This window comes from Xenopus laevis, chromosome 2S (assembly GCF_017654675.1).
Source record: "Xenopus laevis strain J_2021 chromosome 2S, Xenopus_laevis_v10.1, whole genome shotgun sequence".
NCBI classification, from domain to species: Eukaryota; Metazoa; Chordata; class Amphibia; order Anura; family Pipidae; genus Xenopus; species Xenopus laevis.
In genome coordinates this window covers 111315966-111342450 of record NC_054374.1, presented here as the reverse complement: position 1 = coordinate 111342450, position 26485 = coordinate 111315966, and the positions used below count along the sequence as shown (strand labels likewise).

At 36.4% G+C, this 26485-nt stretch overlaps 1 pseudogene; it reads left to right on the top strand.

Annotated features, from left to right (window-relative positions):
• The window catches only part of LOC108708974, a 111765-nt pseudogene that overhangs the window by 43469 nt on the left and 41811 nt on the right, over positions 1–26485 (top strand).

The window sequence follows — 26485 nt, the reverse complement described above, 5'->3', positions numbered from 1 at the left end:
ATATAGCAATTTTACTATCCAGCAATTCAGACATATTAGACTTTTTGGGTATAAAAGAATAAAACCCAGGCTAAATGTCATTGGCTTTAGTAATGTGGCACCTCCATTTTACTGAAATATTATACATTATTTCTCCTAAAAATGAGTTTCTATACAAAGCATTTTTATAGTCATTTCAATGTCTGATATAATCAGGGTTCATTGCTCCTGAACATTTTTTAAAATTATTAGCTTCTTAGTGCATGAGGCTTTAATTTACCCCCTACTGGCAGCTTTAAATGGGTTTTTAGAAATGTTGTATGTGGACTACTACAGCACATGGCAGCTGATAAACTGCTGGCTCAGTTATAAAATGAAGAAATTATGGAGGCTTTTAATTTTATTGTTTCTTCTAAGCTGGCAGACATGATTTTTTAGTAATATGTCATTTGGGGTATTCACGGATTATGCTATAAAAATAAACTTTGTTTTAAAGTTCTAACAGTATGTTGTACAAATTACAAATTGCTCTTTGCATTGGGAAGAACACATTTTTTATTGCACTGTGCTTTGAAATCACAGCACTTTTAATATAGTTTCTAAATCAGTAATTTAACCTTTCATTAAAAAAAAAGTTATTTGTTGCTTTCTTTTGCATACGGTGAACTTGAGAAATATCAGAAACCAGCACAGTTCAAGAGATAATGATACCTAAAATTAAACTTTTTTAAAAAATATATATATCATAGCATTGTCTTTACATGAACATTATCATTTTGCCATAAAAGTACTTCCTGGTTCTTTTCCATTATCTATATGATCCCCCATGTTACTCTATGAGGGGCTGTTGTATTTGTGTAGCAGTGATCTAACTGACAGGTTGAAAGGGACAGTCAGGTTTGCAAAACAAGTTGTAAATTATATACAAAGAAACCCCATTGGTAAAGAATTGATTAACATGACCTATATTATTTTAAAAGGGAGTTTTTCATGTTAGTATCACTTTAACAAGTATTTATATGATATTTCTTCAAAATTATTTTTTGCTAGTTTTTAGGTTCACTTTGCTTTTATACTTTATATAAGCTACTACACTATATTTCATATAAAATGCCTTTCGCATTATATATTGTAAAGTGCCAATCTTCTCAACTAACCCCTCAGTATTACATAATTAATAGAGTACAGCAAGAAATAATCCAACATAAGGTCTATATAAAACACAATCTATCAGTTGCGCATGTTGTGTTTGAGATGTCTTTTAGGGTATACATATACATCAGCTGTGCATGCACATTATAATACATTCATTTTGATTACAAGAAATACCGGTGTTGTAGCTTGTACCGGTCTTTTGTAGCAAATATGGAACTTTTTACCGTGCCCCCGGGGATGGTTTGAAAGCGGAGTGCAGAATCTACACATGATATCCATATATACAGTGTATATATATATATATATATATATATATATATATATATATATATATATATATATATATATATATATATATATATATATATATATATGGTCTTGTTGTGTGTCTATATGTTGGTCTTGTTCACATTGGCTGTTAATGCTAGAATTAATACACATTACTTTTATCAATCATAATCTCAGTTGTGCTGGTCTTCTCTCTAGTGACTTACCTTTAAACTGAACTTGTGTGTTACAGCGGGGAAAATAAGTATTAAACACGTCAATGTTTTTCTCAGTAAATATATTTCTGCCACAATAACTTTGAGAAGGTCTTGAGAGCTCTTTGCTTTTATCCATCTTGGGATGCTTTTTGTGTGATACCTTGACAATGAGAAACCTTTTTATAGGCCATCAATTATGACTAAACTAGCTGATATTTATTTGCACAGGATTGGCTTTCCATGCCTTTTTGCATCTCCTTTTATTTATGTATTCAATACTTATTCTCTGTTCTTTCACCTTACTGCACATAACTTAATCTATGGATTTCTTTGTTATTACTTATGTTGTTACTGACATCTGGTGTAAATTTCATGTCAATAGCCCTAATAGAAATGTATTTAATGAGGAAAATGTTGATGTGTTCAATACTTATTTTCCCCTTGTATAAGATATAATATTTCTCTGGGCTGGTGATCCCTTTGGGAAAAAAACTGCCTGGCTCAGAGTGCCCCTGTCTCCAGTTTATCTTATTTCGGGGTGCCCCCAACTTGGGCTTGTGCATACAAATTTTCTGATTTTACTCTACTGTGAATGTATGAGTTGCCTGGGAAAATAACTAGAATGGTAGAGCGGAACTTTGTTAAATTTTTTCGAAAAGAGCACTGGGCCTGAGGAAAAATAGCCTTTCCTTGTCATTTCCTTTGTCTCTTTTTTTTTTTACCTCTTTCTATTCAAATGTATTCATATTTTTAACATCTTTAAAGATCTATAAACTTTAGAGTATATTTGGCATCAAACACACTTCAAGATCATATTGCCATTGGCACTTTTGTTTATAAATGCATTTCCCTAATCCAGTAGCCATAGTAATTTGTGGAATGGCTTAACCAGTCGTTAGGGAAGTGTGAATGAAATACTTCAATTACTCTGTTATCTCATTTTACAGTTTGTTTTAAACAGTCCAATAAAGTCAGGCCTTCCCATATAACTCCACTCTTCTCCCTAATTATACAGAAGACAATATGAAGAATGCCTTTTTGAAAAGCAGCTACACAGAGTAGGTTATAACCGAGGGCCTCATAAAGCTGCTAGACATAGAATGTGGACAATTCCCCCTGTTGTGCTACTGTATGTGATTGTCGTTAATCTGTAGCACAGAACAGCCCACTGCTGTGGCACAAACAGGGTAACAGTGGGAGACTTCCTCCATTACATAGGTCTACTTACTTTGTGTAGACCATTACCCTGTGCCCTGTTATTACCTTAGTGACCAGTCATCATGGTTCTTTTCAGGGGAAATATTTCTTTATACCCTATTTCTTTGTAGGCTTTTATAAAGAAAACACACTGGCAAATAGGTGCTTTCTCAAAACAACCTAACAGCGAAAGACCCCAGGGTGGCAAATCCTAAATCTGTTTCCAGTTGTTCCATTTACAGACATAACAGAAGTCACGTGGAGAACATGGAACAGTGTTAATGGTGTTTGTTTTGCTTGATTGTGTTGGGTGTTGATGCATTGATAAACAACTTTTTTACTGACATTTTCCTGGTTCTTTTCTAGCTTCAGTGCCCTGAGTCACTGAATGTAATTCATTTGTATGGAAATGTATGTATATTTACAAACGATTGAATATTTATATAAATTATACTATCAAACAGAAATCAGAATCATGTATTAATTATGTTTCTGTTGAGATTTTAAATGTTAATGACCTGTTGTCCTGCACCCAATCCCTGCATATAGGTTGGCCCTCTTCTCCTTTCCCCGCCCTTCCCTTTTCCAAACTCACCAGATTCCTTCAAGATTGGTGACCGATCTGACTCATGCTGTCTATTATTGTCTTGCCTGTTTGGGTCATCAACCTGCCCATTTTTCAGCAACAGCCTGCAACTCCCTGTCCCACCAATGCCCCTATTACACAGTATTCTTTATTTTGATGTTTGCCATACCTCAAAAGCTTTAGTTATAGATGCAAACAAAGCAAAAAAAAAATCTTATTCATTGCAGTTTTTATTGTGTTAATTGTACTATTGCATTTCATAAATTCTCCCCTTGCTTGTTTGAGTTTCTTCTTATATTTCAAAAACATACAGGAAGATAAATTAGCTCTTGATCAAACTGACCATGGATGTAATAGGACATTTAGATTGCAAGCTCTGTTGGAGAAGGGACTGTATGTATAAGTATATTTATATAGTATAGTTAAGTTAAGACACTCATAAAATGAAACTACTTTTCTTCACTCTTTTCGTCACTCTAAGATACTTCATATTAAACAACATTTATGTGTTTAGTCTTGTGAAATGTTTATATTCTGACAAATTATATGATGATCAGTAAAGGTAGAGTAATAATAATAATACATGTTAGATGAGTTAATGATATGACGAAATCAGTGTGTTAGACCACAGCTAACCACACGTGGCTTATTTTCAATAAAACATTCAGTAAACAACTTGTTTAAACCTTTTCCACAGACATTTGCTAAAAAAAGGGCAAAATTATAGTTTAGTAATGTGAGTTACTGTTTTACACCTGTTTCTTGTTTTAGTTCAATGTATATGCTGCATTAAATATAGACCTCACTGTTCTGATAAAAGCTATTGCTTCCAGATTCCAGCTGCAAACTTTATATATTTTATAAGAACATGTACTGCAAGTTGAATTGAAGACTTAACATGTTGGCTTGAACTCTACAAGCCATCTGTTTCTTAATAAAGCGTGCCAACACAAGTTACTGGATTTGTATAAATGGAGAGGTTATTTAACAGAATAAAACGCTTCAAATATTTTATTTGAGAAAGGACACTACTTTATAGCTTTGATGGAAAGAAACGAAATATCCTGGTATCCTGCATGCTTTTAACCAGAATATGACTGTTGCCTAAACTGGAAAATGGTAAAAAACTAATCAATCAAATTGTTGCTGGCAAGAATTATTTTTCAAGATAACCTTAAACAAATGTTTTATCTACCTATTCATATCATGTTTTATTGAACAGGCAACCATATTTATCTGAGCCATTACGGTTTGTGTCCCTGGGCTTTTTTAACTTGTGTTTGCTGTGTTTTATGTGTAACACTGCATAGCAAAGTGGGGGTTGGTTTGATATTAGCCAGCATTATATGTTTAGGTGGACATAGACGTTACAATTTCGATCTTTCCTGAAATATGAAGATTGTTCATTTCAATACACACACATAGAGCTGAATCATCAGATATACAGGTACAAACAATAGAATTCTACCTGTATCTGATGGTTGAGCACTTACAATGGCTGAAATTCAGGTGCCTTCAAAGGCGCCCAATCAAAATTTTCAGGCCAGCCCAATCGAGTGGTATCCAAGTCTTCTGCCAATATTGGTCAGCTTGACTCCCACCATACACTCACTGAATATCGTATGAAAATGTGTTTTGTAAAATATTATTGGTGTGTCTATGGCCATCTTTAGGGTTATATCAATGTTTCTTGACCTGTAATCAACTACCACTTGGCTTTTGTCCACAACCCAAAGATCACCTGTACATGTTGGGAATTATTTTACATCAATCACTCAAACATATCATTAAGAGAACTATTATGCACATCAAGGTTTTTTTAAAAAAAATAATTGATCAGTCTGTTGTTGCTTTTTAATATAATTTGAACCGAACATCTAGATAATCGATGAACTGTTTTTATTAGTTTGTATGTGTAGATTAATTCATAATTATGTATGGGTTTATATATACAAACAGGAATGAAGTTCTAATGAATTGACAGGATAACTGATTGATAGTGATGGGTATTTGGATTTGATAATACATTTTTACAAGGGTGTTCTTAAGGAAATGGTATTTTAAACATGGTATTTAAATATGGTATTTAAATAATCACAGTAATATTAATAAAATATCAAATATTTATTTATTCACACATATAGCACTGTATGTTGATCTTGAAATAATATGTTTTGCCAGCACATTTAATATGAATTTTGTAACAAATTTTCTCAATGAATTTTCTAATTAACACCAATCACTTAGGGGCCCATTCATTAAGTTCGAGTGACGAAATAGAAGAAAAAATGCTTCGAATTTCGAAGTGTTTTTTTGGCTACTTCGACCATCGAATGGGCTACTTCGACTTTGAATCGAACAATTCGAACTAAAAATCGTTCGACTATTCGACCATTCGATAGTCGAAGTACTGTCTCTTTAAGAAAAAACTTCGACCCCCTAGTTCGCCACCTAAAAGCTACCAAACTCAATGTTAGCCTATGGAGAAGGTCCCCATAGGCTTGGCTAACTTTTTTTGGTCGAAGGATAATCCTTCGATCATTGGATTAAAATCCTTCAAAATGTTCGATCTAACTATTTCCGCAAAATCCTTCGACCTCAATATTCGAAGTCAAAGGATTTTCATTCCCCAGTTGAATATTGAATTAACCCTCGATATTTGACCCTTGATGCATTTGTCCCTTAGTCTATTTAAAGCCTAGAGCACATGACAAACACTTAACTCTGATGAAGTGCCGGGAGAGTTAGGGCACGAAAGGCGTAGGTTTTCTCTCCAACCCACTGCCAATGTTCACATGGTGTGCACAATTAAAGCTTCGGTCAGCGCTGTACAGCGGGTAAATTTCTGTGACTGTGTAACTCCGGACTGAAGTGGGCGAATTCCCGCGAGAGCTGCAACTGGAGGGAGAGACGCCGCGCTACGGTATGGGTGAGCTCAGCTAAATCTTTAACCTTACTCTGTGCTTAGATATCAAGGTTTTTGCAACATATATTACTAAGTACTAGCTGTCGGACTGGATTTTTACAACATCACCAACCAAACAACTTTAGTTTAATAAATCTTCTAATGTACAGCCATTAAACACTTTTTTCAGTTCAGTTTTCAATGTTAACTATCAGCAAAGACTTTTTTCAGTTACTGTACATCTTTTATTTTTTACCATATTTCCATAATGTAAGTTTAATGTTTGTGTCTCTAGTGTTGCAGTCTGGTAGCTCAGTGATCCAGGAGCAGATTCTGAACTGTTACAATGTGATACATTTAGTTGATACATTTCTTAGCAGTATCTGTGGTATGTTAGCAACTATTGTATCAATTCTAACAGCTGGTTTTAATGAAACTCAGGGATTCTGCTCAGTAGGGCTAAAAATAGCAAATGTATTAACTAAATGTATCAATTACAAGCGCTTTCATCATATATATTGTGTCCGATTTTATCTGATCCTACATGCAACATCACACAACACTGTGCTACAACATGAGATTTTTAGGATGCTACAAAATCTGATCCCCTTAGGCTAGAATGCAAGGTTGGATCCGATAAAGTCCGATGGAGTATATCTTATTTTTATATCCGTCCCATTATATTTTGACCCATGCAACTACACCTGACTAGTCGGAAGAGTTTTGTCGATTCTACAAAAGCGATAGTGGAGTTTTACCCTTAAAGAGTTGGCTTCTAAACAGCAACTTTAGAAGGTGCAAAGGGAAACCAACTGAACGAAAAAAGTGTTTAAAGGTGAACAACCCCTTTAAGTGAATGTGAACTAAGCAAATTCATATAGATTGCATTTTTGATAGAAAAATAATGTGATCAAAAGTCTGTTTGGTTGTGCAAAACCTTACCCTTGAGACTGAAATACTCTCCATGATTCACATTTTCCATTCTAGTGGAAACCCCTAAAAGGTACAGTAATGCTAAGCCGCTGAGTTGTAAGGGATGAATGATCTGATTCCTTTTATAGATTATATTCCTTTTATAGGTTCAATCAATATCTGTCTTGAGATGGAATCACATCATTGTGCATCCTTGCTATGCTTCTCAATCCCATAGGGATCTGCATTAGCTTATATGAATGTGACTTGTTTTCCAGAAATGCTTATTTGCATGTTTAAAGGGGAGCCGCCTGCCAAAAAAATTATTCAAAATCCTATTTTATGACATTATTCAATCAAAATGAACTTTAACTTTAACACTATATAAATTATCTGAATATTGTTTCTTTCAATGTGGGAATTCAAAATGATAGCAAGTAGACAGGAGCCATTTTGTGGACACTGTTATTAAGACAAGCCTTGCATCATCTCAGAATCTTGTTTGTGCACCAGAATGGGGGGACCCAATGTCCATTCCCATGCCCTGGCTACACAATTAAATGGTAAAGAGAACGGGGGAATGTATGGAGAGCAGTGACATCTAGGAAGTGCTGAATGGAAAGTGAAAGTAATTGTCTGCTACGCCTCTATGCCCAGGGCATAGAGAAGGGGCAGACAGTATTTGATTGACAGCTGAGATGTTTAAATGAGCTCACAACAGCTATGAATGCTTTAATAAAAAATAGAAATTGGATTTCATGTTTAATTTGAAAAGGACTTTTATTATACAGATTTTTGTGTCTGGGTGACAGGTCCACTTTAAAGGGGGTGGAGATTTGGCCACAAATTACAAGGGGTGTTGTTAACTGTAGTACAACAGTGTTCTTGCACAATATGCAGATATGTGAGCTTGATGTGGAATATGAGCAAAGAAAGCATGCAAATGGACTTATCTAGTTAATATAATACAGAATGATGGAATTTGTAGTTTAGTAATAGTTACATAGTTAAATCTGGTTGAAAAAATACAAAGTCCATCAAGTTCAACCCCTCCAAATAATAACCCAGCATCCATACACACACCCATCCATACCTTCACATAAATTATATAGGGATGCACCGAATCCAGGATTCGGTTCGGGATTCGGCAAGGATTCGGCCTTTTTCAGCAGGATTCCGATTCAGCCAAATCCTTCAGCCCAGCCGAACCAAATCCTAATTTGCATATGCAAATTAGAGGCAGGGAGGTAAATTGCGTGACTTTTTGTCAGAAGACAAGGAAGTAAAAAATGTTTACCCCACCCCTAATTTGCATATGCAAATTAGGGTTCGGATTCTGTTCGGTATTTCGGCCGAATCTTTCGTAAATGATACGGGGGTTCGGCCGAATAGTGGATTCTGTGCATCCCTAATATACTCATATCTATATTAACTATAGAATTTAGTATCACAATAGCCTTTGATATAATGTCTGTCCAAGAAATCATCCAAGCCATTCTTAAAGGCATTAACTGAATCAGCCATCACAACATCACCCGGCAGTGCATTCCACAACCTCACTGTCCTCACTGTGAAGAACCCCCTACGTTGCTTCAAATGAAAGTTCTTTTCTTCTAGTCTGAAGTGGTGGTTTCTAGTGCGGTGATTCTCTTTATGGGTAAAAAGGTCCCCTGCCATTTGTCTATAATGTCCTCTAATGTACTTGTCCCCTTGCCTTTTTTTCCAGAGAAAACAACCCCAACCATGATAGGCTTCCCTCATAATTTAAGTCTTCCATCCCTCTAACCAGTTTAGTTGCAAGTCTCTGCACTCTCTCCAGCTCATTTATATCCCTCTTAAGGACTGGAGTCCAAAACAGCACTGCATACTACAAGTGACAGCAGATGGTGGGAGTAGTTGTTTAGTACCACCTGGGATATATATACAGATCTTTACCTAGATGTTTATAAGATAATAAAGTAAAATAGCAGCTGTACTTTCTCTCATACAACTGAAAAAGTCACATCTCTAGTTGGCAGAGACTTAACACAAAAGCAATAAAACTCGACCCAAACTTGGGGTTACTATTTCCATGTTTGGGTATTTCTTTATTTAACCACTTTATTTGGGGAAGCAAAGGCTCTTAAGTGGTAGGTAAGATTTTTTTAATTTACAAATTTCATACAGTATATGAAAATATATTTAGATTTTATATGTAACATACACTTTTAGCTCTACTTTCTCTTATTAATATTATTAAGACATATTTATAAAGTGCCAACGTGCTTCACATTGCTATATAATAAATATCTATATAAATTGAACATACAGATTAACATACAAAAACAAACCATAAACTATACAAGAGGTAAAGGTGCCCTGGGGCCCTCTCCAAACAAGCTTACAATTAGTACTGACTCAACAGATCATCTGTTCTGTTACTTTTTCTGATTATTTTTCTTAATATATGAGGCTATTGAGTCTCCTTTTGGTTTTGTCCAAGAAAAAAAATTTGGTCCACATATTATAATTCTTAACCCACATAGTTTTCTAGACTAATGAAAATCTGCTATAATAAATCATAAGACCTTCCCCCCAAAAATCTTGTTTACAGGCCAACTCTTTGTATTGTATTGTATTATGTATTCTTATTGCTAATTTTTGATGGTCTTCCACAGTTAGTGCGATCCTCATTCAGTAGAATGTTAAGAGCCTGCCAAATCACCAAAAATCAATTATATTGACTATTGCACAAAAGTTCTGGTCATTTGAAAACATAGCTGACCACTTTTTCAAGGACTTATCACCCAAGAACCAATTGTATGAATACATTTATGGGATTGCTGTTGAGGCAATAATGATTTTCTAAAGGCATTGGTACCAATGGTGACATTGGTACCAATGCCTTTAGAAAATCATTATAATCAAAAGGCCTCACATCAGATAGCCTTATAATGAGCGAAAAATGGCATAATCTGGCTACTGTTTTTTTCTCCTGACGCCTAAATAGAGGCCAAGATTCTCACTGACTTCCAATCTGTGGATTGTGGCAAATACCAGAGGGGCTACTGTAAGATGCCATTGATGGTCACTATCTAGTGGGCTGGTAGAGGAACTTTGTGTACTTGATGTCAAGGATTAGGTAGAGTGCGCTGTGGAGGCAGAGATGGGAAGGTTGAGTCCTTGAGGCAGGAACATGTTAAGAAAAAGGCAGGAACAGGGTGACGAGGGTGTAGAGTCACAACAGGATGGGGAGCAGACTGAACAGGAACAAGGACGGAGCAGGCGTTGGTCAGATCAGGAGACAGGAGCATACTAGAAGGATAGGACCGGACAGTATGGGCGTAGATCAGGAGCAGACTAGAAGGATAGGACAGGATGGTGTGGCGTAGATCAGATCAGGAGACAGGAGCAGATTAGGACTGGACGGTTCAGTCGTAGATTAGATTTGGGATAGGGGAGCAGAAAATGACGCCCATAGACTTGAATGGCGTTTCGTGTCCAAATATAAATGACGTGCGTCTAAAAAAAATCGGTGTGCGACAAAATTTTTTTGATGCCCATAGACTTTAATGCCCGTCTGCAACATTTCGCCTGCGGCAAATTTTTTGGCGAAGTGAAATGGGTCAAATTCGCCCATCCCTAATCACACACATTACTGCTAGACATACAGACATAGCATTATTTTAGACATATGTCCTGGAATACCCTTTTTTATTTTGTAGAACAATTTAAAAAAAAAAAGTGAAGCAATAAATAGTTAAGCTGCAAAAACCCTTGGTGAAAAGGTTTTTTTGCCCCTTGCCTAGATCATTGTTCCCCTAAATCATAACTATAAGCTGCAACTGAAGGAGTAATGCCACACAGTGCAGCTTTCAGTGCTAGTAGAGAAATCACTGCAGTTGTGCATTGATACCTTTAAAGCAGCAGTTAGTTGTTTTATGAGGCCAGTAGTCAGATTTCAAGACAAGATAAGGAAACAGTCAATGCTTTATAAACAAACTAATATAATAAAAGTTGATGTTAGCATCATTTGAAGCAGACATCATAACTGTGGTAAGGATCCGAAATGAGCATTCTCCCCAAGTTTTAACCTAATGGTTCTTTCGACTAAGCTACCCACTAGGGATGTAGCGAACTGCCGATTTGGTGTTCGCGAACGCCGTTCGCGAACACCGGCAAAAAATGCGAACGTTCGCGAACTTCGAACACCCGCTAAAATCGTTCGATCGAACGATCGAAGGATTTTAATCGTTCGATCGAAGGATTTTCATTCGAATCGAACGATCGAAGCCATTCGATCGAATGCTTTTCATTGGATCGAATGCTTACAATCGTTCGAACGAATGGAAATCGTTCGATTTTTAGCGGTCGAAGGAATTCGAATGGTCGAATGGTCGAACGATCGAACGCGAACTCAAACTGCGAACGTTCCCAAACGTTCGCGAACATTCGGCGGACGCGAACAGTCGAAGTTCGCGCGAACTAGTTTGCGGGCAAACAGTTCGCTACATCCCTACTACCCACTGCTTTTGCCAAATGGGGGCAATTGTGGTCCTATATAATCTAAGAATCTGTAGGAGAAAGTCTGTCACACAGATTTATATATAAACTTACTAAGGGAAAGAAGAACTCTGGTCAAATGTTGGACCACAAAATACTGATATTGATTTCTCTAAAGTATAGACTATGGGGCAGATTTATCAAAATGTGAGATTTATAATAATAAGGGATTATTTTATTTATAATAAATCCTAAGGGATTTTTAGAATCGTATTATTTGTGCAGTTTTTTTAGCATTTTTTTTCCATTCTACTTTTTACAATCAGAACTTTTATAAAAATGCCATGGAATTTGTAGTTTTAGAAGAAAAGTGTTTAATTGTAGTTTCAAAAACCTGTAAAACCACTAAAATGTGACCTTTAATACAAAGGCCTCCAAGTTTTAAGGTATCTAAAGTAACCGAAACTTAGCCATCGAGCTTATAATACAATTTTTCAGTATACATTTAAAACTGAAATAAGTTTAAATATAATAAATAACAGATGGGAATTTATACCAAAACATTTCGACTTTTGGATAGCCCAATAGTAATTTGGCTGACATTTGAAGCTGAGTATTTCCAATTTGCATTAACGTTAATTTGTCATTTTGTGTATTTCTCACACCAATTAGTGTTCCATACTTGAGACTTATGGACTGTGTACCTTTAGGCACAGATCAGCCTTTTATGCAGTTGTAAATTGAAATCTATTCTCCTGGTTTGCATATGTATATGAGTGCGGGGACAAAGTGGTTTCATTAATCAAGCCAGTGAAAAACTTTGAAGCAGCGTGTCAATGCCAAAACAAACTTTAAACTTCCCAGTGTAAATCACATCCTAAAAGAGTTTGTCACCTTTTAAACTAAGTTTAAGGGGCTGATTCACTAAGCTCGAGTGAAGGATTCGAATGAAAAATACTTCGAATTTCGAAGTATTTTTTGGGTACTTCGACCATCGAATTGGTTAAATTCGTTCGAATTCGAACGAAATCGAACGAATCGAACGAAAAATCGTTCGACTATTCGACCATTCGATAGTCGAAGTACTTCCCCTTTAAAAAAAACTTCGACCCCCTACTTCGGCAGCTAAAAGCTACCGAAGTCAATGTTAGCCTATGGGGAAGGTCCCCATTGGCTTGCCTGTGATTTTTTGATCGAAGGATTTTCCTTCGATCGTTGGATTAAAATCCTTCGAATCGTTCGATTCGGAGGATTTAATCGTTCGATCGAACGAATAATCCTTCGATCGTACGATCGTACGATTAGCGCTAAATCCTTCGACTTCGATATTCGAAGTCGAAGGATTTCAATCCGAGGGTCGAATTTCGAAGTATTTTTAACTTCGAAATTCGACCCTTAGTGAATCGGCCCCTAATTGTTTGATTTTCCCTTATTTGTGTTCATGTACATTATCGATTTTTTTATCTATCTGACATGCAATCATAATTTCACAAAGTAATTAATAATTAATTATCTCCTAAAAAAACACCATGGGGCAGATTTATCAAGGGTTGAAGTGAATTCGAGGGAATTTTCGAATTCAAAAAATTCGAAATTCAAAGTAATTTTTTGGATACTTCGACCATCGAATAAGATACTACGATTCGAATTTACTTCGAATTCGATTGGAAGTAAAAATAGTTTGAATATTTGACCATTCGATAATCAAAGTACTGTCTCTTTAAAAAAAAAACTTCGACTTCAATACCTTGCCGAATTAAACCTGCCGCTATGTTAGCATTTTCCAAGTCTTTACACATCGAAGTAAAATAGTTTGATCGTACGCTATAATAGTTTGAAACGTTTGATTCGAACGATTTAATCGTTCGATTGAGCGATTTTACTTCGATCGTTCAATGGCCAAATTCGGTGAAAAATACTTCGACTTCGATATTCGAATTCTAAGTATTTTAATTCGATGGTCGAATTTCTAAGTATTTTACACTTTGAAATTCAACCCGTGATAAATCTGCCCCCATGTGTACCATGCTAGATTTGGGGGGAAAATAAACTTGAACTGAGATATCTATCTCCATTACGTAAATAGAATGTCACACTTGGAAATCTGTGTTTCTGTATCTTTGCTCTTGGAAACTTGAGGTCTGGATCCAAAGCCACATGTCATGGAGCTGCTACAGGGTTCAGTTCTGGACCCTAAAAGAAACTGAGAAACCTTGCTTCTGTACATTGCAATTCATAAGGGGGACTGAAATAAAAATTGCTGTGTTATTTAAAATGGTGTTTTTGCAAATGTTTAAAATTATTCCCTGGCAAATATTGCATTGCAGAGCAAAGATTAGCGTTAACGCCTGCTGTTTCATTGAATATTTTGTCACAAAACAAACTTTGCGATTGTGAAATTTTTTTACATACACTGCGAATTTTCGCAAAAGCCATTTGGTTGCAAACTTTGCGAGGAAGTCATCGAGGTCTGTAATCGGTCAAAAGGGATGCAAACATGGTCGCTTACATTCGCAATTGTCTTTGTGAACATTTTTTCATGTAAGTATTCTATTACTGACTTTGCTATCACAAATGTGCTAAACTTGAATTTTTTTATTACATGTTACCACATCATAAATTAATTATATGATATAATATAATTATTATAATATACATTTTTATTTAATCGGGAAATGACCTACAATGTAATTTAAAAAAAGAAGTTTGGAAGGCCACTGGATGTTCATATTTCATTTCCTGGCAGTCAGGACTTGTATAGAAAGCTCCCTCATTTTCAGGATTTGTGGGGCTGACGCGATGCTGGCTTTGCTAATTTATGGGCTACAAACATACTTATAAACTCCAATATAGATTTTTTTATTGCTTTGAGCCAAAGGCTTGCTACAGCTGCTACAGAAGTGAGAAACCCGTTCTGAGTATTTCAGCTCTATAGGGAAAAGTGTCTGACATGAAACAACACCAGCGGAATCTTTTGCTCAATAAAAAACAAATAAATATTCCCTAAAGCAGTGGAAGAAAGAACATGCCTAGATTATACTTGTCAGTGTTTGCCATTTCCTTTGTGAGTGCCAGATACCTTCTTTTTATCTCCATGTAATCAGCAGCTATATCCATTTCCAGAGTCTAATTGAATGTAATGAAAAAAGAGGCAGGTCCATTGAGGCTTTGCGTTCCCTGCTCTTTGTCCTGCTTTCAGTGCTAAAAAGGGACAAGTTAACATAAACCTGAGTAAGCTGTTTAACCTTCTTTCTCCTCTGGAAATGTAGATGCAATAACATTTGCAGCTGAAAGGGCCCTTTCTCAGATTGTAATGTTTAAGGATGCAAATTAAGTATTTTGTCTCCTCTGTTGCCCTGAGGTGTTATGCAGGAAAACAGAAAGAACTTAGTAGGATTAGTTCCACAGGTTTCCTTTCTCATGCAAAAAACCAAAGTAGTTTTCAATGCCATAAACTAATATAAAAGCTATATGGAAAACATCCAGGGAAATTGCATACATGTCATTTGTTTGCCTTCCTCTATATGCTTGAGCCATTAAAAAGAAACCCTCTCAATGCAGCTGCAGCTCCCTGTCTTTGGGAATGTGCAGTATGTTTGTTTATCTCCTTTATCCAAGAGTCCTTCAAGAGCTTGGAAACGGTTGTCAATTTGTTCTGACCACTTGAGAAAAATAATATATTTTTTCTTTTGGAATGCCTTTGTGTGTTAATATTGTATATGTCAGATAAGTAAAAATATCCAACCTTTCAAATACGCATTCACTGTTTTTAATACTTTTACAAACTATTAGCAACTTATCAGGGAAAAATAGTTAAATCTTTTTGAATAAAATATTAATATATTTTTATTTCATTTATTGCACCTTTATGATGTACTCTTGCCGTCATGGTCGTTTTGCACTATTATTTAAATATTTTGTGTCAAAGATATGGCATTAGCCTCATGGCAGGTATTTTATTCGCTCAGTCAGAAAATGGTGCTTGTTGCCAAAGTCATTAACAGAGAATAACATGTCATATATAGGACTGGTATTGGTTTGTGTGCTTTTTTTACTCTACACCATTCTCAGCAAATCTCGTGACCTGGTTCTTACTATTTCCTGATAAACATGCAGGACCTTAGTGTCTTTTCTATTCAATATTACCGTTCTGTATGTGCTGTTGCTTTGAAACCTCCAATCGCTTGTTAAATGGCAGGTGCCCGCTGAACCCCTTTTTTATGTGAATTTGTTTTGGCAGACCTTACCAAACATAAAACATTTTCATTAAAAATATACTTTATTAATAGTATGTGCCATTGGATAATCTTTTATAGAAAAACTGCCATTTTAAGTACTAAAATGGGCCCTCTGGCTCATTTGAGGCCCTGTGCTCTCACACAAACCACGGGAATGTATATTTACAGGATAGGTTATATCTACCAGTAAATGAACAGAGCTGTCTCTTTTACTCCCAAACACATCCTGGTACAGTTAGAATATTTCCTGTCAGGTGATCAGTGAGTGACACGCAGAACATCACAAAATAGTTGTTCTACATAAAAATGTAAAAGAGAAATCGTGACTCATACCCTTTTGGTTATAAATGATCTGTTGGTAAATTTTATGTTCTGTAGATATAGTTTTACAGGTGTTCATAAATCTGCACAATTCACAATTCATGTTCCTGGTGTCTACTGAAACACATGCTTATTGTCCATTGGTTGTTTCACAGAGAAGTGCTCAAGCTGTTGGAAAATCTGAAGGGAAAGTAATATTTTAGATTTAAATAAATAAATATTTTTAGATAAAATAAATAGCTTACTGTATGTTCCCTAGAATTCCTGAACTTACATCTAGCCCTGAGTCCGGCCCTAAATGACCATCTAAGTCCACTATAGCCTCATTAGATTTGATTGCAAGTCTCACAGTTAAAGAAACATTTTGAAATCTCTAGTCTATAACAGTGATAGTTTCCAACAAAACTCCAATAAGCCATTCAGTTTACCATCTGCAAAAATATATTTGTTTAGGAGAAGGTGCAAGTTTTTAGCACAGTATGGGAGCTGTTTTACAAATGCACTGGGCCTGGCATTTTCTGGATAAGTGATATTTCTTTAATTTGAATCACTGTATTTTAAGTTTGCTGAAAAATTATTTTATCTCTAATTAAACCCAATAGGCCTGCAATAAGGATTAATTATATCTTAATTTGAATCAAATACAAGCTACTGTTTTATTGTTACAGAGAAAAAGGAAATCATTTTTTTGACAATTGAATTATTTCATTAAAAAGGAGTCTATGGGAGATGGCCTTCCTGTAATTCTAACTTTTTAGATTACAGATTTCCAGATAACGGATTCTATACCTGTAGTAACATTTTGAATCATATACTGTAATAAGATAAACATTCTAATTTTCACTTATTTTTTTAAATTTGATATAGACACAATTAAACTTTCTCCTGCATTGCCCTACAGAGAGAGTGGGACTTGCTTGTTGATTTTATATGTAAGAGTTATAGTAGAGCATTCGTAGGCAGGGCCGCCATCAGGGGGGGGACAGGGGGGAGAGATGTAGGGGGCCCCGAGGGTAAGGGGGGCCCGACCACACCACACTTACTTGATTAGCTGGGCCCCCCTGCTTTCTGAGAGCTGCCAACTTCAGGAAGGTAAGGCGGGAACACAGGGGGAGGTATCTTCTGGCCATTACTTTCCCTTATTGGTCACAGAGTTTAAGTCCCAGTTGAGCTGCTCAGGGATTGGATAGCTGAGGTTTGAACTTCCCCTCCAGCTCATCCAATCACCATGCAGCTTTACCGGGACTTTTAATTCTGTGACCAATAAGGGAAGAAAATGCTGTCACTTGAAGAAGATGCAGCCACCTGTGCTCCCCTCATCCCTTCTGAAGTTGGCAGCTCACTTACAGCAGGTGGGCCACACTAATAAAGTAAGTGTAACATGGCAGGGCCCCCCTAAAGGTAACTCTTTATGGTCCCTGTTGTGTGTTGGGGCCCTGGGCACCAATTTTTTTTTAAACTGCTGGGGTGGGGGGCAAGTTTTTTTTACATGGATGTTTTAGGGGGGTCCTGGCCACCAATTTTCTTATAACCTGAGGGGGCCTGGCGGGGGGGGGCCCTGGCCACCAATTTTTTCCCATGTGGGGTCCTAGCCATCAATATTTTTCAATGGGGGGCCCTGGCCACAAATTTTTTTTTATTAACATTTGGGAACCCTAGCCACCAATGTTTTTCTTTTTTACTGTGTGGTGGGGAGTGGGCCTGTGGGGTGGGGAGGGTGGACCTGTAGGTGGGGCTTGTGGTTGGCGAATCCCATGGGGCCCAGGAAATTTTGTTGTATGGGGCCCTGTGATTTCTGATGTCGGCCCTGTTTGTAGGTGATGCCGGAAAGCTAGGGGCGTATATAATAAGTAGATGTCCAACAAAGAGCCACCCAACTGTGTTGGTTTATAACTCCCAGTTCTCTTCCACAATCTTGTTAATAGACTGCATTTCATTGAGGCTGCTGGGAGTTTTTTTTTATGAACAGTAGGAAGGCTTGGGTTGGACTGCGCTCAGGAATATACTGAGAAGCCCTAATGGTGGTTGTTACCTTTAAACTGGCCCAGTTTGAGCATAGTGGGGAAAAAACAACGGATTTCTGTGTGTAATTCGTGTAGGGCATTCTTCCATGTCCTATGAGAATGCATTTTTTTTATTTCCTTATGTACCACACATGTAAGTTCATATTGCAGACTGTGCAGTGTTAATCATTTGCTTTATGTCTTGTATTTTAAATAGAAACCTAACTGCCCCTATTGTTTGTAACACAGTACTTTTTATAAGGGACAATTAAGTATTTTATAAGGTGAGATTAATTACCGCGCTTCTTGCAATGTCTCTCTGCTAATTAGGAGAATCTGGTTTGCATTTTCCATTGACAGTTTTTGATGATGAGTGCTTCGTTACCTTTTTAACAGTCAGACAGATCTCTTGTTTTTTTTAACAATCCCTGTTTCATTTATTTAGACTCAATTCAATACAATATATACCCTACAAACATTTGTGCCAGCCTCATTATTTTAGGTTTGGAAATCTATATCAGAGGTTATATATATATAGATTCTAGGTCTTGATAAAGGTCTTAGATGGAGACCAGAACGTTGGCCTGTCCTTTTAAATGGATAAATAAAATGTGTATTTTTAAATTTTTTCAAAAACAATCAGTGTGCTCCTACTTTCTTCAAGATATATACAATGGGTTGAGTGCAGAGGACTCTTGTATGTGTCTATATATATATATATATATATATATATATATATATATATATATATATATATATATATATATATATATATATATATATATATATATATATATTTTTTTTTTTTTTTAATTTATTTATTTATTTTTTTGCAGCACAATTCTGAATTCTGTTTTTCTTTATTGAAACAAATATGGACCTGTTATGGTGTTTGCCACATTTTTTTGTTCTAAAAAGTAAAACACCAGCAGAGGCAGTTTCTGATGGTGTGGGGTGGGGACAATTTGTTGGTTCAATCATATGTTGGGTGGTCCCTCACTCCAAAGTTATCAAGGCTCTATCAAACAGAGTCAGTGGCACCGTCCAAGCCACACAGTATCCAAGGAATAGGCAAAAGTTCACTCTGGAGAGCCAATTTGAATCCAGTGATTTTTTATTCAGACACACAACATGTTTCGGACAGACATGTCCTTCATTACATGTCTGCACCTGATGAAGGACATGTCTGTCCGAAACATGTTGTGTGTCTGAATAAAAAATCACTGGATTCAAATTGGCTCTCCAGAGTGAATTTTTGCCTACAATTGTATCACAGAAGTAACATTTCAGGTAAATTGCCCAAAACTGACAAGTATCATGGGCCTTTGTAAATTTAGTGGGAAAAAAAGTTTATTATCACTAAAGGAACTCTTATATTGGTCTGTTTTGTTGTTAAGCTATGTATAAAAATATTTTTCACAGATGTTTTGCTTATATTTTTAAACAGACTGTATAACTTTGTGATCAATGCTTCTATAGCTGGTAATGGTAGATGGTAATGGTTTAAGCCAACTTCTAAGGAAAAAACATTTTTTTGGTAAAAAAGACAACAAATAATTTGCGGGTGAAAACTGGAATATATTCAGCTAGCAAAGCATATATGTAAAAGAAATTGGTAAAACACAAAACTTTTAAGATTAATAAAGTGATGACTGTTGACATGTCCTACATTTTGTACCTTTTAAAGTATTCAGCCCTTAAGAATTTTTTATTCTTATGTCGTTGCATAAAACAAGTATGTATAAATATCCAGTCCAGTTGCATTGACACATTTCATTGTGTAATCTCTGTCCATCTGTGGATGGTATGAGCATAAAGACTTCTATCTCTTGAATGCCCAAGATGTATATGAATGACAGGCAAAAATTGAGAACATGTGGGTTGCAAAACAACATGACTATCATTTTCTGTCTCTGATAGTTCGGCTCTGTATTTTCAGTTAAAGCAAAGATTTAAGAAATACATAAGGCAAAATATACCCATATACAGTATTTTGAATGATAAGGGCTTAAATTCACAGTGTTGTGTAAATCATATCAGCATATGTTATGAACTTAGAGTCTTCTGTTCTTGCATGTGTATTTTTTAATATTATGGGAGCTGCTTTATCTGCCAGGGTAATAGTAAAATCTGTAGCCTCCACTAAAAACAGAGCCCCAGTGGTTGAATTACCGACTTTACTCTTGGGGGCAAATTTACTAAAGGGCGAAGTAACTAACGCTGGTGAAAATCTGCCAGCGTGACTTAATTTCGATACTTCACCGTTTTACTAACAGCACAGGCGTAACTTCGCTAGTGAAGGAGATAGACACTAGCGCAACTTTGCACTCTAACGCCAGGCGAATTTTCGCTCTGGTGAACGGACGTAACTGTGCAAATTCACTAAGATGCGGATTTTACTGAACGTTAGCTGTTCCGCCAGACTTGCCTTCGCCAGCTCAGACCAGCTGAAGTGCAATGGAGTGTATAGGACTTCCTCAATTTTTTTGTTGCAAAATTTTCTAAGTCCCAAAAAAACTGGTGTCTTTTCATGTTTTCAGAGTGATAGGCTGCAAAAGTCCGTAGATTTTTTTTTAAGATTACCTGGGCTTGTGTAATGTAATGTATTTGCTGCAACATATTCGTGCATTCAACATTCACTTCCTGCCGTATGTAAATTAGCCAATGCTAGCACAACTCCACTTTGCTTGCCGGAGTGTTGTGATGTGAGCGAAGCAGACGCTAGTGCAAATTCGGCACTTAGTGAATCTGCCCCTTGGTCTTCTAGTTCTTTCAAATCTGACCATCCTACGTCCTCTTTTTTTTTAGGAGGAGAATTTAGCCAAACCACAGACAAAAAGTCCCCATTATTGTACTTCAAATTACAATAAAATGTGTATTTCAAATAAAGGAAGTTTGCTATACGGATATAAACATTGGTTCTGTTTTGTTCTTAATGTATTTTGTTAATGATATTGAAGCACAAGTGTGATTTTCCTCTTTTTAAAACTTACTTTGAAGTGTGAACTCCTAGTTAACACCTAATATATTTTCCTAGCAAATGTAAGTAAACCTTCATTGTCTCCACAGGCAGCAGAAAGCGTCACCTTCATTGGACCTGACACACATGCTATTCAAGCCATGGGAGACAAGATTGAAAGCAAACTGTTAGCCAAGAATGCAAAGGTCAACAGCATCCCTGGCTTTGATGGAGTGGTCAAGGTGAGAAAGTACTTTGCAGTTATCTGGCCTAGACAGATTAACATACTGTAACGACAAAGCTATTTAAACTCCTTCCACTGAACTGATCTTTGGGTCTCTTCTATATTATAGGTATGGAATCTGTTATGCAGAAACCTGTTATCCTAAAAGTTTTGCAATATTCCAATAGTGTCTTATTTTAACTGTTCTTCAACTTTGATTTACCCTTTCTCTGGGTTAAAATAATCCATGTTCTACTGTGATTGATTGGCTGCACTATGATAGTACATGTATGGGACCTGCTATCAGGAATGCTCGGGACCTTGCGTTTTCCGGGTAACGGATCTTTCTGTAATTTGGATCTTCGTACCTTAAATCTACTAGAAAATCATATAAACATTAAATTAACCCAATAGGTTGGTTTTGCTTCCAATAAGGATTAATTATATCTTAGTTTGGATCAAGTACATGGTATTGTTTTATTATTACAGAGAAAATGAGTTCAATTTGGGATTATTTGGATAAAATGGAGTCTATGGGAAACAGCCTTTTTGTAATTAAGAGCTTTCCAGATAACGGGTTTCTGGATAATGAATCTTATACCTGTACCTTAATAAGTGAGTATTTTGTAATGATAGTTTCTCAAAGTTTATAAAACATGATGCAGGACTATATTGCACATGGTCACAAGGAAAGTTTCCTAATACCTGACGCTTTTACACACTCTCTTTTTTATATTCTTCTGCTGTTGAAAGAGTTCTGGGTTCAACTAAAGCTCTGGCAAATCTCTCATTTAGCTTGTTTTTGTAAGTTTTGATTACAGTATCTGCTTCTTACCCTGATTGCTGGCCCCCTATCAGCCCTGCTTGTTCAGGTATCTAAACAAAAACTGGTTTTGTTTGACTTTGCCTTTTAATTGCATTCTTGCAAACGTGATCAGATTTGCAAGCAAAAAGAAATGCAAAAAGTTTCAAACTCTGTTCTAATCATGACCCTTCATCATTCATCACTCTTCCTGCATTTTACTCAAGAGGCTCTAATTGTCTGCATTTGCCAGGTTTAACACTTCCTGACAGAGAGGCTATTAGAGGGCAGTATTCTCGCATAACTGTCACAGGCTGGAACAAAGAACCTTCAAACTCAATATGCACAAACCACTAACATCCCTAAATTACTTCTTGATCATGAATTCTGTCCCTTTAAGCTAGACTTTTTAAGAAAGCAAGGACATAGAAAATAATAAACTGGTGTCATAAAATTGTAAACCTATATTTCCTTTTCTTCTTCTGAATTTATCTATGAGCCTGTGATTTAAAAAAAATGGTTATTTTGAAGAAATCTCATTAGCAGATGTGACTGCTCAGAATAACGAGACTTAAAACTAACGTTTTTCTCAAAACTGCTTTGAACTTAACAAGCACCGATTTGTGGAGCAGACTAGTTAATGAAAGGAAATTAAATTTTTTTCCCAACTTCCCCTACTAGCGTCCTTCTTGGGCTTGTAGCAAGGCACCAAAGCTCCACTTATATTTATATACATTTCTATTTTAACATTGTATTTGTTTATTTTGGTAAATTGGAGCGTATATGTATTTTTCTGAAAAACAGGCTAAAAAGTAAAATTGTAATGTGGTGCAAGCATAAATATATGTAAACATTGAAACTGCTAGCTTGAAATTTGTAGCTGTATTTTTCTAAAGAGACAAATGGCTTTGACATTAACCTGTCTGCGATGCTTCATGAGTTACACCAATGTTGTTATTATGTGTTATATAGCGCCATCATATTTACACATCACTTTACAGAAATGATATATCAGTTTCTTCCCCAGAGCAGTGATCTAAGGTCCCTATTGTTTTCGTACCCAATAGGGTTAGTTTTTTTCTTCTTTTCTTTATTTGGACCTTTTGCTTATATAATTGACTTGAATATTTGATGCCCACACATAAACAAACAGGTATAATAACAAGGTATATTTTAATATGAGTACTGCACATAGATATTAAAGCTGCTAACTTTACCTAAAAATAAAAATAATAATCTACAAGTATAGTGTAAACAGGATTAGGATAGGGTCAGATGGGCTACAGTTATGCCCGATGTAACCCTGCATTGGGCAATATACTCTGGGAGCAGCAAGTTGTGTTTCTTGTGATCAAGCAGTCTAAACAGAGTCCAGTATTAACTTAAACATCACTTTTGGGTCAAATAACATAAAGGTTTGCACCAATAGGCTTCATTTTAAGCACCTTGCATCTTGCAGTCTGTAGTGTGTATGGCAGCACCAGCCTACAGTATTTTCCCAGAAACAAAGTAGCGTCATTGAGATATTTGGCAAAAAAGCTGTGTTTGATTCTGCACCCACAGACTAACTACGGTTTAGTGGCCTTTTTGTTGCATTTAGACTGTGTGAACATCACCCTTCTGTTTTCAAGCTAAGCCATGCAGTGGGTTCCAGCTTTGAGTGAGATGTAGGATCCAGAATTTTATTTATTTTCACTTCATTGTTTCCCATTCTAAACAGACATTATACTTACAAGGCATATAACAATAGAGAATCAACTCCCCCTGCTGACTGTTTCATGGAAAACATGACACACTGAAAGAGGAGAAGACAGAAACAAGCTGTAGCAGACAGGGTTTAATGCTTTGATTTACAGCCCATTATTGATTGTAAACTCCAGCATTTAATCACATCATTTTTTCCACTGCAGAAAGTCACCTAAAAATTTGCAGCTCCGCTTCCTGTCAGCTGATAGGAAGGCTTTGAGTTTTTCGCCCTATAATAATGATGAGGTAGAATTTACATTCCACTTATGGTATTAATTTTACATTCCTCCGAATGAAAAGGGTCAGAAGGTTGTAAAATCAAACATTAAATGAATCGGAGGAGACAGTAGTGCAATATACGACTGCCCTAAGGACACAGTGCAGTGGCTGATGGGATTAACATTGGGTCTCATTTCCTGCTTTTACAGGATGCCGATGAAGCTGTCAGAATTGCAAGGGAAATTGGTAACTCCTTCAATTAGCCATGGTGGGATTTGTATGCCTTTTAGCAGGCATGGTTGACTAAATTAAATACATAATAGTTAATCCCTAAAGAACAAATAATGTTTTAATAGTTTAATAGTTTTTAAATGCCTTTCTCTTCTTTCCTATTAACTTCTTTACTTCTGTACTAAGCCACATAAGATGATTCTTAGAGCTTCTACATTTACTCCTTAAGGGAATAAATTGAGAACAGTAATAATTTAATATCATTTTAAATGACAACCATTTATGTTCTGTGTTTTTAGCTGAAAACCTAATGCCCCAATCAATGCTCTGTAGGGCAGCCCTCAAGGCACTAAAATTAGCTTTTCCAAAATTCATGGTTTTTGTTGCCCCAGTATATATTTGTTTTTTGCACCAGACATTAAATCATATAACATTTTGGTCACTATTACCCAGGGGTTCAATGACTTGCACATTTGCTATAAGTTCTGGGTCATTTGAGATCACTAGATCCAGAATAGCATATTTTCTGGTTGGCTCCTCAACAGCCTGTGCCATAAAATTGTCATGCAACAAGTTTCTAAACTTGTTTCCATTAACTGATCTGGCAGTATTGTTGCTCCAGTCAATATCTGGGTAATTACAATTCCCCATTATCATTACTTTACCCAAACTAGCAGCCTTTTCTATTTGAATGAGGAGCTTCACCTCCTCCTCCTCACTTACATTAGGGGGTCTATAGCATACTCCTACAATTAATTTGCTGGACTCTTTACAATTGGTGAAGAACTCCACCCATACGACTTCTGCCCTCTCATTTTCTAACATAACCTCCTCCTTTATATAAGCTTTTAAATCCTGCCTAACATACAGACATACCCCTCCTCCTTTTCTATTGCCTCTGTCCCTCCGAAAAAAAGTATATAGTATATATAGTATGGAAAGGTTACTAATAAAGGACCCCTTGCTCAGTAGTTTACAGTTCTTCAAAACAATTAATTATACTTTTCTGTATTATATAGGGTGCTGCTTTGCTAGATATATCTAAACTGTTCTATTTGGTCAGATGTCTGTGCTTTATTATTCTTTGTTATTAACATGTTTTAAGAAAGCATCCGCATATTATGCAGCACTGTGTTCTGTTTTCACCTCAATGTGATTTCTTGAACACTTTTACTTTGCTAGGAAAAAGAAGTCTTTGCATTTTAAACTTCCTTGTGTTTGTTGTTACTTCTGTAGCCAATAGGATGTTGCTATTTGTTCCTAACCACATTTATTTACCAGGATGTGAAATGTTCACTAAAGCCTGGGTTTTGGCAGCTTTCTGCCTTATAGTAGCTCATATGTAGTAGTCGCGTTGTTCCTGAGACCCAAAGGGCAGGGGCACATGGGCAGATTCAGAGAGATTTAGTCGCCTGTTGACTAATCACCTCTTCTGTGGGGCGACAATCTCCCCGAACTGCCTTCCCCTTGCTAAAATGAAAAAAAATTCCTGCGCCAATGCACTCGCGGCACTTCGATTTCCAAAGTTGCCCGAAGTTTCCTTAGTCGCCAGGTGACTAAATCTCCTGAATCTGCCCGTGTGCCCCTGCCCTAAAAATTAAGATTTTGCCTGTGACAAAAAGTCATATAATTTTAAAGGTTAACTTCAGCCAGGCACATCGACTTGGCCAAATCTGAGTCCTGCTAAAAAGGCTTTAATTTGTTGCATCATTAATATCCAATGTGTATTCTAATATGTCTATGGATCAGTTTCCCAAAAATTCAAAGTTAAGGTGGCCATAGACGCAAAGATCCGCTCGTTTGGCGACTTCGCCAAACAAGCGGATCTTTCCCCGATATGCCTTTAACGAGCATGGCTATATCGGGGGGTAATCTGAACGTTTGGCCGTATAGCCGAAAGATCCGATTACAATGTGCAATGGATCCCGCTGGGCGAAAGATGTCGTCACTCTCCACACACGATCCGAAAATCGTACCATAGGATCTGTGCGTCTATGGCCAGCTTAACCCATAGCAAACAATTAGTGGCTGGCTTTTTTCAG